Raw genomic sequence first — 13380 nt, 5'->3', positions numbered from 1 at the left:
TTCTTTGGGTCCGGGTTCACACTTTGATCATGGTTCTTGGTGATCCATGCATTGGCATAGAACTCTTGAACCATTAAGATTCCGACTTGTTGAATGGGGTTGGTAAGAACTTCCCAACCTCTTCTTCGGATCTCATGTCGGATCTCCGGATATTCACTCTTTTTGAGTTTGAAAGGGACCTCAGGGATCACCTTCTTTAAGGCCACAACTTCATAGAAATGGTCTTGATGCACCCTTGAGATGAATCTCTCCATCTCCCATGACTCGGAGGTGGAAGCTTTTGCCTTCCCTTTCCTCTTTCTAGAGGTTTCTCCGGCCTTAGGTGCCATAAATGGTTATGAAAAAGCCAAAAGCAATGCTTTTACCACACCAAACTTAAAAGGTTTGCTCGTCCTCGAGCAAAAGAAGAAAGAAGAGAGTAGAAGAAGAAGAAATAGAGGAGATGAGGATGGCTTTTGGTTCGGCCAAAGGCGGAGAAGTAGTGTTTAGGTTGTGTGAAAATGAAGGAGTGAAGATGGGTTTATGTAGGGGGAAGAGAGGGGTAGGGTTCGGTCATGAATGGGTGGGTTTGGGTGGGAAAGTGGTTTGAATTTGAATGGTGAGGTAGGTGGGGTTTTATGAAGAATGGATATGAGTGGTGAAGAGAAAGATGGGATTTGATAGGTGAAGGGTTTTTGGGGAAGAGTGGTTGAGGTGATTGGTGAATGGGTGAAGAAGAAGAGAGAGAGTGGTGGGGTAGGTGGGGATCCTGTGGGGTCCACAGATCCTGAGGTGTTAAGGAAAAGTCATCCCTGCACCAAGTGGCGTGCAAAAATGCACCCTTTGCCAATTCTGGCGTTAAACGCCGGGCTGGTGCCCATTTCTGGCGTTTAACGCCAGCTTCTTGCCCTTTTCTGGCTTTTAACGCCAGTCTGGTGTCCCTTTCTGGCATTAAACGCCCAGAATGGTGCCAGACTGGGCGTTAAATGCCCATTTGCTAGCTTACTGGCGTTTAAACGCCAGCAAGTTCTCCTCCAGGGTGTGCTATTTTTCTTTCTGTTTTTCATTCTGTTTTTGCTTTTTCAATTGATTTTGTGACTTCTCATGATCATCAACCTACAGAAAACATAAAATAACAAAGGAAAATAGATTAAATATAACATTGGGTTGCCTCCCAACAAGCGTTTCTTTAATGTCAGTAGCTTGACAGTGGGCTCTCATGGAGCCTTACAGATGCTCAGAGCAATGTTGGAACCTCCCAACACCAAACTTAGAGTTTGAATGTGGCCACCAAACTTAGAGTTTGACTGTGGGGGCTCTGTTTGACTCTGTTTGACTCTGTTTTGAGAGAAATTCTTCATGCTTCCTCTCCATGGTGACAGAGGGATATCCTTGAGCCTTGAACACAAAGGATTCTTCATTCACTTGAATGATCAATTCTCCTCTGTCCACATCAATCACAGCCTTTGCTGTGGCTAGGAAGGGTCTGCCAAGGATGATGGATTCATCCATGCACTTCCCAGTCTCTAGGACTATGAAATCAGCAGGGATGTAATGGTCTTCAATCTTCACCAGAACATCCTCTACTAGCCCATAAGCTTGTTTTCTTGAATTGTCTGCCATCTCTAGTGAGATTCTTGCAGCTTGTACCTCAAAGATCCCTAGCTTCTCCATTACAGAGAGAGGCATGAGGTTTACACTTGACCCTAAGTCACACAAAGCCTTCTTGAAGGTCATGGTGCCTATGGTACAAGGTATTGAAAACTTCCCAGGATCTTGTCTCTTTTGAGGTAATCTCTGCCTAGACAAGTCATCCAGTTCTTTGGTGAGCAAAGGAGGTTCGTTCTCCCAAGTCTCATTACCAAATAACTTGTCATTTAGCTTCATGATTGCTCCAAGATATTTAGCAACTTGCTCTTCAGTGACATACTCATCCTCTTCAGAGGAAGAATACTCATCAGAGCTCATAAATAGCAGAAGTAAGTCCAATGGAATCTCTATGGTCTCATTTTGAGCCTCAGATTCCCATGGTTCCTTATTAGGGAATTCACTGGAGGCCAGTGGACGTCCATTGAGGTCTTCCTCAGTGGCGTTCACTGCCTCTTCCTCCTCTCCAAATTCGGTCATGTTGATGGCCTTGCACTCTCCTTTTGGATTTTCTTCTGTATTGCTTGGAAGAGTACTAGGAGGGAGTTCAGTAATTTTCTTGCTCAGCTGTCCCACTTGTGCCTCCAAATTTCTAATGGAGGACCTTGTTTCAGTCATGAAACTTTGAGTGGTTTTGATTAGATCAGAGACCATGGTTGCTAAGTCAGAGTAGCTCTGCTTAGAACTCTCTGTCTGTTGCTGAGAAGATGATGGAAAAGGCTTGCCATTGCTAAACCTGTTTCTTCCACCATTATTATTGTTGAAACCTTGTTGAGGTCTCTGTTGATCCTTCCATGAGAAATTTGGATGATTTCTCCATGAAGAATTATAGGTGTTTCCATAGGGTTCTCCCATGTAATTCACCTCTTCCATTGAAGGGTTCTCAGGATCATAAGCTTCTTCTTCAGATGAAGCATCCTTAGTACTGCCTGGTGCATTTTGCATTCCAGATAGACTTTGAGAAATCAAATTGACTTGCTGAGTCAATATCTTGTTCTGAGCCAATATGGCGTTTAGAGTATCAATCTCAAGAACTCCTTTCTTCTGATTTGTCCCATTGTTCACATGATTCCTTTCAGAAGTGTACATGAATTGGTTATTTGCAACCATTTTAATGAGTTCTTGAGCTTCTGTAGGCGTCTTCTTCAGATGAAGAGATCCTCCAGCAGAGCTATCCAAAGACATCTTGGATAGTTCAGACAGACCATCATAGAAAATACCTATGATGCTCCATTCAGAAAGCATATCAGAGGGACACTTTCTGATCAATTGTTTGTATCTTTCCCAAGCTTCATAGAGGGATTCTCCTTCCTTCTGTCTGAAGGTTTGGACTTCCACTCTAAGCTTACTCAATTTTTGAGGTGGAAAGAACTTTGCCAAGAAGGCATTGACTAGCTTTTCCCAAGAGTTCAGGCTTTCTTTAGGTTGTCAGTCTAACCATATTCTAGCTTTGTCTCTTACAGCAAAAGGGAATAGCATAAGTCTGTAGACCTCAGGGTCAACCCCATTAGTCTTGACAGTGTCACAGATTTGCAAGAATTCAGCTAAAAACTGATGAGGATCTTCCAATGGAAGTCCATGGAACTTGCAATTCTGTTGCATTAGAGAAACTAATTGAGGCTTAAGTTCAAAGTTGTTTGCTCCAATGGCAGGGATAGAGATGCTTCTCCCATAGAAGTCGGGAGTAGGTGCAGTAAAGTCACCCAGCACCTTCCTTGTATTGTTGGCATTGTTGTTGTTTTCGGCTGCCATAGGTTCTTCTTCTTTGAAGAATTCTGTTAGGTCCTCTACAGAGAGTTGTGCTTTAGCTTCTCTTAGCTTTCACTTCAAGGTCCTTTCAGGTTCAGGATCAGCTTCAACGAGAATGCCTTTGTCTTTGTTCCTGCTCATATGAAAGAGAAGAGAACAAGAAAATGTGGAATCCTCTATGTCACAGTATAGAGATTCCTTGAGGTGTCAGAGGAACAGAAAAAATAGAAGGAAGAGGGAGAAGAATCCGAACTTAGTGAGATAGAGTTCGAATTGTGCATTGAGGAGGGGTGTTACTCCATAAATAGAAGGATGTGAGAAGAGAGGAAGAGATTTTCGAAAATTAAGTAAAAGATTTTAAAAAAAATTTTTGAAAAAGATTTTGAAGAAGATATGATTGAAAACTTTTTTTGAAAAAGATGTGATTTAAAAGTTATGGTTTTAAAAAGATGTGATTGAGAAGATATGATTTGAAAAACAATTTAAAAAAATTTGATTTTAAAAATTAATGACTTGCCTAACAAGAAAAGATATGATTCAAACATTAAACCTTTCTCAACAGAAAAAGCAACATACTTGAAATGTTGAATCAAATCATTAATTGATAGCAAGTATTTTTGAAAATGGAAAGAAATTGATTTTGAAAACATATGATTAAAAAGATATGATTTGAAAAAGATTTGATTTTGAAAAATTTTGAAAACTTGAAAAAATTTGCATTAAAAACAGAATCTTCCCTTTTGTGCCATCCTGGCGTTAAACGCCCAGAATGGTGCACATTCTGGCGTTTAACGCCCAAAGCACTACCCTTTTGGGCGTTAAACGCCCAACCAGGCACCCTGGCTGGCGTTTAAACACCAGTCTGCCTTCTTCACTGGGCGTTTTGAACGCCCAGCTTTTTCTGTGTAATTCCTCTGCTGTATGTTCTGAATCTTCAATTCTCTGTATTATTGACTTGAAAAGACACAAATTAAAAATATTTTTGGATTTTTAATAATCAAAATGCAACTAAAATCAAATAACAATGCATGCAAGACACCAAACTTAGAAGTTTGTATACTACTGACACTAACAATATGGAAATGCATATGAGAAACACAAAATACTCAAGTCAAGAGAATTTAAAGATAAGAGCAATGAAATCATCAAGAACAACTTGAAGATTAATGAAGACACATGAATGAATGCAAGAAGAACAGAAACATGCAATTGACACCAAACTTAAAATGAGACACTAGACTTAACAAGAAACATGCAATATTTTTGGTTTTTTATGGTTTTGTAATTTTTTTGGTTTTTTTTTTTTCGAAAATTAGGTGGAAAAGAAAATAAAGATATCAAAATTCTTAATGAGAATTCAAGGAATCATGCAATGTTAGTCTAAAGCTTTAGTCTAAAGAAATTAGACATGGCTAGCCAAGCTTCAGCAGGACATTGCATTCAAGAGCTAAATTGATGAGAATCAATCAGCTTTGGTGATGATAAGAATATCACCTTGAAACACTAGAATTCATTCTTAAGAACTCTGAAGATAAATACCTAATCTAAGCAACAAGATGAACCGTCAGTTGTCCATACTCAAAACAATCCCCGGCAACGGCGCCAAAAACTTGGTGCACGAAATTGTGATCACTACTTTTCACAACTCAAATAATCCCCAGTAATGAATCCAAAAACTTGGTGTTCAATACCATGGCATAAACACAACTTCGCACAACTAACCAGCAAGTGCACTGGGTCGTCCAAGTAATAAACCTTACGCGAGTAAGGGTCGATCCCACGGAGATTGTTGGTATGAAGCAAGCTATGGTCATCTTGTAAATCTCAGTCAGGCAGACTCAAATGGTTATGGAGGATAACATAAAATATAAGATAAGGATAGAGATACTTATGCAATTCATTGGTGAGAACTTCAGATAAGCGTATAAAGATGCTTTGTCCCTTCCGTCTCTCTGCTTTCCTACTGTCTTCATCCAATCCTTCTTACTCCTTTCCATGGCAAGCTGTATGTTGGGCATCACCGTTGTCAATGGTTACAGTCCCGTCCTCTCAGTGGAAATGTTCAACGCACCCTGTCACGGCACGGCTATCCAGCTGTCGGTTCTCGATCATGTCGGAATAGAATCCAGTGATTCTTTTGCGTCTGTCACTAACGCCCCACAATCGCGAGTTTGAAGCTCGTCACAGTCATTCAATCATTGAATCCTACTCAGAATACCACAGACAAGGTTTAGACCTTCCAGATTCTCTTGAATGCAGTCATCAATTCTAGCTTATACTACGAAGATTCTGGTTAAAGAACCCAAGAGATATCCACCCAATCTAAGGTAGAACGGAGGTGATTGACGGTCACACGTTCATAGGTGAGAATGATGATGAGTGTCACGGATCATCACATTCATCAAGTTGAAGAACAAGTGATATCTTGGAACAAGAACAAGCTGAATTGAATAGAAGAACAATAGTAATTGCATTAATACTCGAGGTACAGCAGAGCTCCACACCTTAATCTATGGTGTGTAGAAACTCCACCGTTAAAAATATATAAGAACAAGGTCTAGGCATGGCCGTGAGGCCAGCCTCCCAATGATCTAAGATAGCATAAGACTAAAGATAGCTACCAAGATGTCAAATACAATAGTAAAAGGTCCTATTTATAGGGAACTAGTAGCTTAAGAATTACAAAGATGAGTAAATGACATAAAAATCCACTTCCAGGCCCACTTGGTGTGTGCTTGGGCTGAGGATTGAAGCATTTTCGTGTAGAGACTCTTCTTGGAGTTAAACGCCAGCTTTTGTGCCAGTTTGGGCGTTTAACTCCCACTTTGGTGCCAGTTCCGGCGTTTAACGCTGGGAATTCTGAAGGTGACTTTGAACGCCGGTTTGGGCCATCAAATCTTGGGCAAAGTATCATATATTGCTGGAAAGCCCAGAATGTCTACTTTCCAACGCCATTGAGAGCGCGCCAATTGGGCTTCTGTAGCTCCAGAAAATCCACTTCGAGTGCAGGGAGGTCAGAATCCAACAGCATCTGCAGTCCTTTTTAGTCTCTGAATCAGATTTTTGCTCAAGTCCCTCAATTTCAGCCAGAAAATACCTGAAATCACAGAAAAACACACAAACTCATAGTAAAGTCTAGAAAAGTGAATTTTAACTAAAAACTAATAAAAATATACTAAAAACTAACTAAAATATACTAAAAACATATTAAAAACAATGCCAAAAAGCGTACAAATTATCCGCTCATCAGGGGGCTGGCCATTCGGCCATGCCTGGACCATCACTTATGTATTTTCAACGGTGGAGTTTCTACACACCATATATTAAGGGTGTGGAGCTCTGCTGTACCTCGAGTTTTAATGCAATTACTACTATTTTCTATTCAATTCAGTTTATTCTTGTTCTAAGATATTCGTTGCACTTCAACATGATGAATGTGATGATCCGTGACACTCATCATCATCTCACCTATGAATATCTCTTGGATTCCTTGATCAGAATCTTCGTGGTATAATCTAGAACCCTTTGGCGGCCACTCTTGAGAATCCAGAAAGTCTAAACCTTGTCTGTGGCATTCCGTGTAGGATTCAGGGATTGAATGACTGTGACGAGCTTCAAACTTGCGATTGTTGGGCGTAGTGATAGACGCAAAAGAATCAATGGATTCTATTCCGACATGATCGAGAACTGACAGATGATTAGACGTGCTGTGACAGAGCATTTGGACCATTTTCACTGAGAGGATGGGAAGTAGCCATTGACAACGGTGATGCCCTACATACAGTTTGCCATGGAAAGGAGTAAGAATGATTGGAGGAAGGCAGTAGGAAAGCAGAGATTCAGAAGGAACACAGCATCTCCATACACTTATCTGAAATTCCTACCAATGAATTACATAAGTATCTCTATCTTTATTTTATGCTTTATTTATCTTTATTTTCGAAAACCATTTATAACCATTATAATCTGCCTAACTGAGATTTACAAGATGACCATAGCTTGCTTCATACCAACAATCTCCCTGGGATCGACCCTTACTCACGTAAGGTTTATTACTTGGACGACCCAATGCACTTGTTGGTTAGTTGTGCGGAATTGTGACAAAGTATGATTCACATTTGAGAGCGCTACCAAGTTTTTGGTGCCATTGTTGATGATCACAATTTTGTGCACCAAGTTTTTGGCACCGTTGCCGGGGATTGTTCGAGTTTGGACAACTGACGGTTCATCTTATTGCTCAGATTAGGTAATTTTCTTTTCAAAAATCTTTCAAAAAATTTTTCTTTATTTTCGTTTTTCAAAAATATAACTTTCGAAAAATCCAAAAAAAATTAATAAAAACCAAAAATATTTTGTATTTCTTGTTTGAGTCTAGTGTCAATTTTTAAGTTTGGTGTCAATTGCATGTTTTAGAAACTTTTGCATTTTTTCGAAAATTCATGCATGTGTTCTTCATGATCTTCAAGTTGTTCTTGACAAGTCTTCTTGTTTGATCTTTAAATTTTCTTGTTTTGTGTTTTTTGTTGTTTTTCATATGCACTTTTGCATTCATAGTGTCTAAGTATTAAAAATTTCTAAGTTTGGTGTCTTGCATGTTTTTCTTTTCTTGAAAATTTTTCAAAAATAAGTCTTGATGTTCATCTTGATCTTCAAAATGTTCTTGGTGTTCATCTTGACATTCATAGTATTCTTGCATGCATCATGTGTTTTGATTCATAATTTTCATGTTGTGAGTCATTTTTGTTGTTTTTCTCTCTCCTCATTAAAAATTCAAAAATAAAAAAATATCTTTTCCTTATTTTACTCATAATTTTCGAAATCTTTGGGTTGACTTAGTCAAAAATTTTTAAAATAAGTTGTTTCTTTTTAGTCAAGTCAAGATTTCAATTTTAAAAATTCTATCTTTTCAAAACTTTTTCAAAAATTAAATCATTTTCATTTTTTTTATTATTTTCAAAAATTTTTAAAATTTATTTTCAAAATATTTTTCTTATCTTTATTTCAAAATTTCAAAACCTTTACTAACAATAAATGTGATTGATTCAAAATTTTGAAGTTTGTTACTTTCTTGTTAATAAAGGTTCAATCTTTAAATTCTAGAGTCATATCTTTTAGTTTCTTATTAGTCAAGTAATCAATTCTAATTTTAAAAATCAAATTTTTTTCCAAAATATCTTTTTCAATCATATCTTTTTCAAAATATCTTTTTCAAATCATATCTTTTTCAAAATTGATTTCAAAAATCTTTTCTAACTTCTTATCTTTTCAAAATTGATTTTTAAATCTTTTTCAACTAACTAATTGACTTTTTGTTTGTTTCTTATCTTTTTCAAAACCACCTAACTAATTTTATCTCTCTAATTTTCAAAAACTCCTCTCTCTTTTTCAAAATTCTTTTAATTAACTAATTGTTTCAAATTTTAATTTTAATTTTAATTTTTCTCTTAATTTTCAAAAATCACTAATTTTTCAAAAATAATTTTCGAATTTTAACTTTAAAATTTCTCTTTTATTTTGGTTAATTTTCGAAAACTCACATCTCTCATCTCTTTCTATTTATTTATTCATTTACTAACACTTTTCTTCATCTTAAAATTTGAACCCCCTCTTCCTCTCTGAGTTTGAATTTTCCTCTTTTCCTTCTTCTATTCTTTTCTTCTTCTACTAACATAAAGGAATCTCTCTACTGTGGTAAAGAGGATCCCTACTATTATTTTCTGTTTCCTTCTTTTTCCATATGAGCAGGAGCAAGGACAAGATATTCTTGTTGAAGCAGATCCTGAACCTGAAAAGACTCTGAAGAGGAAACTAAGAGAAGCTAAATTACAACAATCTAGAGACAACCTTACAAAAATTTTCGAAAAGGAAGAGGAGATGGCAGCCAAAAATAATAATGCAAGGAGAATGCTTAGTGATTATACTACACTTACTTCCAAGTTTGATGGAAGAAGCATCTCAATCCTTGCCATTGGAGAAAACAATTTTGAGCTGAAGCCTCAACTAGTTGCTCTAATGCAACAGAACTGCAAGTTTCATGGACTTCCATCAGAAGATCCCTATTAGTTTTTAACTGAGTTCTTGCAGATATGTGAGACTGTTAAAAGACTAATGGAGTAGATTCTGAAGTCTACAGGCTCATGCTTTTCCCTTTTGCTGTAAGAGACAGAGCTAGAACATGGTTGGACTCACAATCTAAAGATAGCCTGGACTCTTAGGATAAGCTGGTCACGGCCTTCTTGGCTAAGTTCTTTCCTCCTCAAAAGCTGAGCAAGCTTAGAGTGGATGTTCAGACCTTCAAACAAAAAGATGGTGAATCCCTCTATAAAGCTTGGGAAAGATACAAGCAGATGACCGAAAGATGTCCTTCTGACATGCTTTCAGAGTGGACCATTTTGGATATATTCTATTATGGTCTATCTGAGTTCTCTAAGATGTCACTGGACCATTCTGCAGGTGGATCTATTCACCTAAAGAAAATGCCTGCAGAAGCTCAAGAACTCATTGACATGGTTGCAAATAACCAATACATGTACACTTCTGAGAGGAATTCTGTGAGTAATGGGACGCCTCAGAGGAAGAGAGTTCTTGAAATTGATGCTCTAAATGCCATATTGGCTCAGAACAAAATGTTGACTCAGCAAGTCAACATGATTTCTCAGAGTCTGAATGGATGGTAAAATGCATCCAACAGTACTAAAGAGGTGACTTCTGAAGAAGAAACTTATGATCTTGAGAACCCTGCAATGGCAGAGGTGAATTACATGGGTGAACCCTATGGGAACACCTATAATTCCTCAGGGAGAAATCATCCAAATTTCTCATGGAAGAATCAACAAAAGCCTCAACAAGTCTTTAATAATGGTGGAAGAAATAGGCTTAGCAATAGCAAGCTTTTCCATCATCTTCTTAGCAACAGACAGAGAATTCTGAGCAGAGCCCCTCTAGCTTAGCAAACGTAGTCTCTGATCTGTCTAAGGCCACTTTAAGTTTCATGAGTGAAACAAGGTCATCCATCAGAAATTTGGAGGCACAAGTGGGCCAGCTGAGTAAGAAAATCACTGAAACTCCTCCTAGTACTCTCCCAAGCAATACTGAAGAGAATCCAAAAAGAGAGTGCAAGGCCATTGACATAATCAAAATGGCCGAACCTAGAGAGGAAGGGAAAGATGTGAATCCCAATGAGGAAGACCTCATGGGACGTCTCCCAGACAAGAAGGAGTTCCCTATTGAGGACCTAAAGGAATCTGAGGCTCATATAGAGACCATAGAGATTCTATTAAACCTTCTTCTACCATTCATGAGCTCTGAGAACTATTCTTCCTCTGAAGAGGATGAAGATATAACTGGAGAGCAAGTTGCTCAATATCTAGGAGCTATCATGAAGCTGAATGCCAAGTTGTTTGGTAATGAGACTTGGGAAGATGCACCTCCCTTACTCATTAGTGAACTAGATACATGGGTTCAGCAAACTTTACCTCAAAAGAAACAAGATCCTGGTAAATTCTTAATACCCTGTATCATGGGCACCATGACCTTCGAGAAGGTTCTGTGTGACCTGGGGTCAAGCATAAATCTTATGCCACTCTCTGTAATGGAGAAACTAGGAATCTTTGAGGTACAGGCTGCCACATTCTCATTAGAGATGGCAGACAAGTCAATAAGACAAGCTTATGGAATGGTAGAAGACGTGTTGGTAAAGGTTAAAGGCCTTTACATCCCTGCTGATTTCATAATCTTAGACATTGGGAAGGATGAGAATGAATCCATTATTCTTGGAAGACCCTTCCTAGCCACAGTAGGAGCTGTGATTGATGTTGACAGAGGAGAGTTAGTCCTTCAATTGAATGGGGACTACCTGGTGTTTAAAGCTCAAGGATCTTCCTATGCAACCATGGAGAGGAAGCATGAAAAGCTTCTCTCAATACAGAGTCAAATAGAGCCCCCACAATCAAACTCTATGTTTGGTGTTGGAAGGCCACAACCAAACTCTAAGTTTGGTGTTGAACCCCCACATTCAAACTCTAAGTTTGGTGTTGGGAGGTCCTAACAATGCTCTGAACATATGTGAAGTTCCATGAGAGCTCACTGTCAAGCTATTGACATTAAAGAAGCGCTTATTGGGAGGCAACCCAATTTTTATTTATCTATATTTTTATTTTTCTTTTATGTTTTATTAGGTTCATGATCATGTGGAGTCACAAAACAATTACTAAAATTAAAAATAGAATAAAAATAATCAGACAGCACACCCTAGAGGAAGAGCTTACTGGTGTTTAAACGCCAGTAAGGAGCATCTGGCTGGCGTTCAATGCCAGAACAGAGCATGAATCTGGTGTTGAACGCCAGAAACAAGCAGCAGTCTGGCGTTTAAACGCCAGGATTACACCCTGAGGAGAGCTGGCGTTAAACGCCAGAAACAAGCATGGAACTGGCATTCAACGCCAGAAACATGCTGCAGATTGGCGTTGAACGCCCAAAACAAGCATAGAGCTGGCGTTTAACGCTAGAAACAAGCATCAATCTGGCGTTAAACGCTAGTATTGCATGCAGAGGGCATTTTACACGCCCCATTGGTGCAGGAATGATAAATCTTTGACACCTCAGGATTTGTGGATCCCATAGGATCATCTCAGGATCTGTGGACCCCACAGGATCCCTACCTACCTCAACTTACCTTCTCTCTTCTTCACACAATCCAATAACACTCTTCCCCAAAAACCCTTCACTAATCAACTCAATCTCTCTTCCCCATCACTTCTTCACCACTCACATCCATCCACTCTTTCCCATAAACCCTACCTACCTTCAAATTCAAAATCCCTTTCCCACCCAAATCCTCCCTTGGCCGAATACACATTCCTCTCCCTCTCCTTCATATCTTCTTATTCTTCTTCTATTCTTTCTTTTCTTTGCTCGAGGGCGAGCAACATTGTAAGTTTGGTGTGGTAAAAGTATAGCTTTTTTGTTTTTCCATAACCATCTATGGCACCTAAGGCCGGAGAAACCTCTAGAAAAGGAAAAGGGAAGACAAAAGCTTCCACTTTCGAGTCATGAGAGATGGAGAGATTCATCTCAAAGGTCCATCAAGACCACTTCTATGAAGTTGTGGCCAAGAAGAAGGTGATCCATGAGGTCCCTTTCATGCTCAAGAAAAATGAGTATCCGGAGATCCGACATGAGATCCAAAGAAGAGGTTGGGAAGTTCTGACCAACCCCATTCAACAAGTCAGAATATTAATGGTTCAAGAGTTCTATGCCAATGCATGGATCACTAGGAACCATGATCAAAGTATGAACCCGAATCCAAAGAATTATCTTACAATGGTTCGGGAGAAATGCTTAGATTTCAGTCCGAAAAATATAAGGTTGGCGTTCAACTTGCCTATAATGCAAGAAAATACACGCCCCTACACTAGAAGGGTCAACTTTGATCAAAGGTTGGTGATGCCAGGGCATCTAGGCCAGTTTCACTGACCTTTTCTTTACTGTTTTAGGGTAGTTTCATGCATTTTCCTAGTAAACAAGGCAAGTTTTGGGTGAAAATACACTTACACCTTCATTTAAGCAACTATTGTGAATTTTACATGATTTCATGAGATTTTTGCCAGAATTACATGATAATTTAATGATGCATAATCTCATGACTTTGGCTAGAGCTTTGATGCACTTTAATTGCTTGATTTCAGGACAAATGAAGCATGGAAGAACCACGTTAGCATTCACGTTAACTTAGTTAACGTGACTACTAACGTGGGATGGCAAATAGCTTGCAACGTTAATGAGAAAAGTGATCACTAATAACGCCTGCGAAGCCATTTATAGCCTAGGTTAAGAGCCACGTTAACTAAGTTAACGTGGTACTTAACGTAGAAGAAAAAGAGGACTCCACGTTAATGAGAAACGTGAACTCCAATAACGTTTCTCCTCAACGTTAGTGGTAAAAGTGAACACCACTAACGTTGGGAAACTAGGCAATGCCCCACGTTAAGAGTCACGTTAACTAAG

At 38.7% G+C, this 13380-nt stretch overlaps 1 non-coding gene across 1 annotated transcript; it reads left to right on the top strand.

Moving 5' to 3' along the window:
- The first annotated feature begins 2865 nt into the window (after positions 1-2865).
- LOC130978101 (small nucleolar RNA R71) lies at positions 2866-2973 on the top strand. Its single transcript, XR_009085764.1, has one exon. It is a non-coding gene; the product is annotated as a small nucleolar RNA R71 (small nucleolar RNA).
- Positions 2974-13380: the final 10407 nt, after the last annotated feature.

Source organism: Arachis stenosperma, chromosome 4, assembly GCF_014773155.1.
Source record: "Arachis stenosperma cultivar V10309 chromosome 4, arast.V10309.gnm1.PFL2, whole genome shotgun sequence".
In the NCBI taxonomy this organism is placed as follows: Eukaryota; Viridiplantae; Streptophyta; class Magnoliopsida; order Fabales; family Fabaceae; genus Arachis; species Arachis stenosperma.
This window is presented reverse-complemented; position numbering and strand designations above follow the sequence as displayed.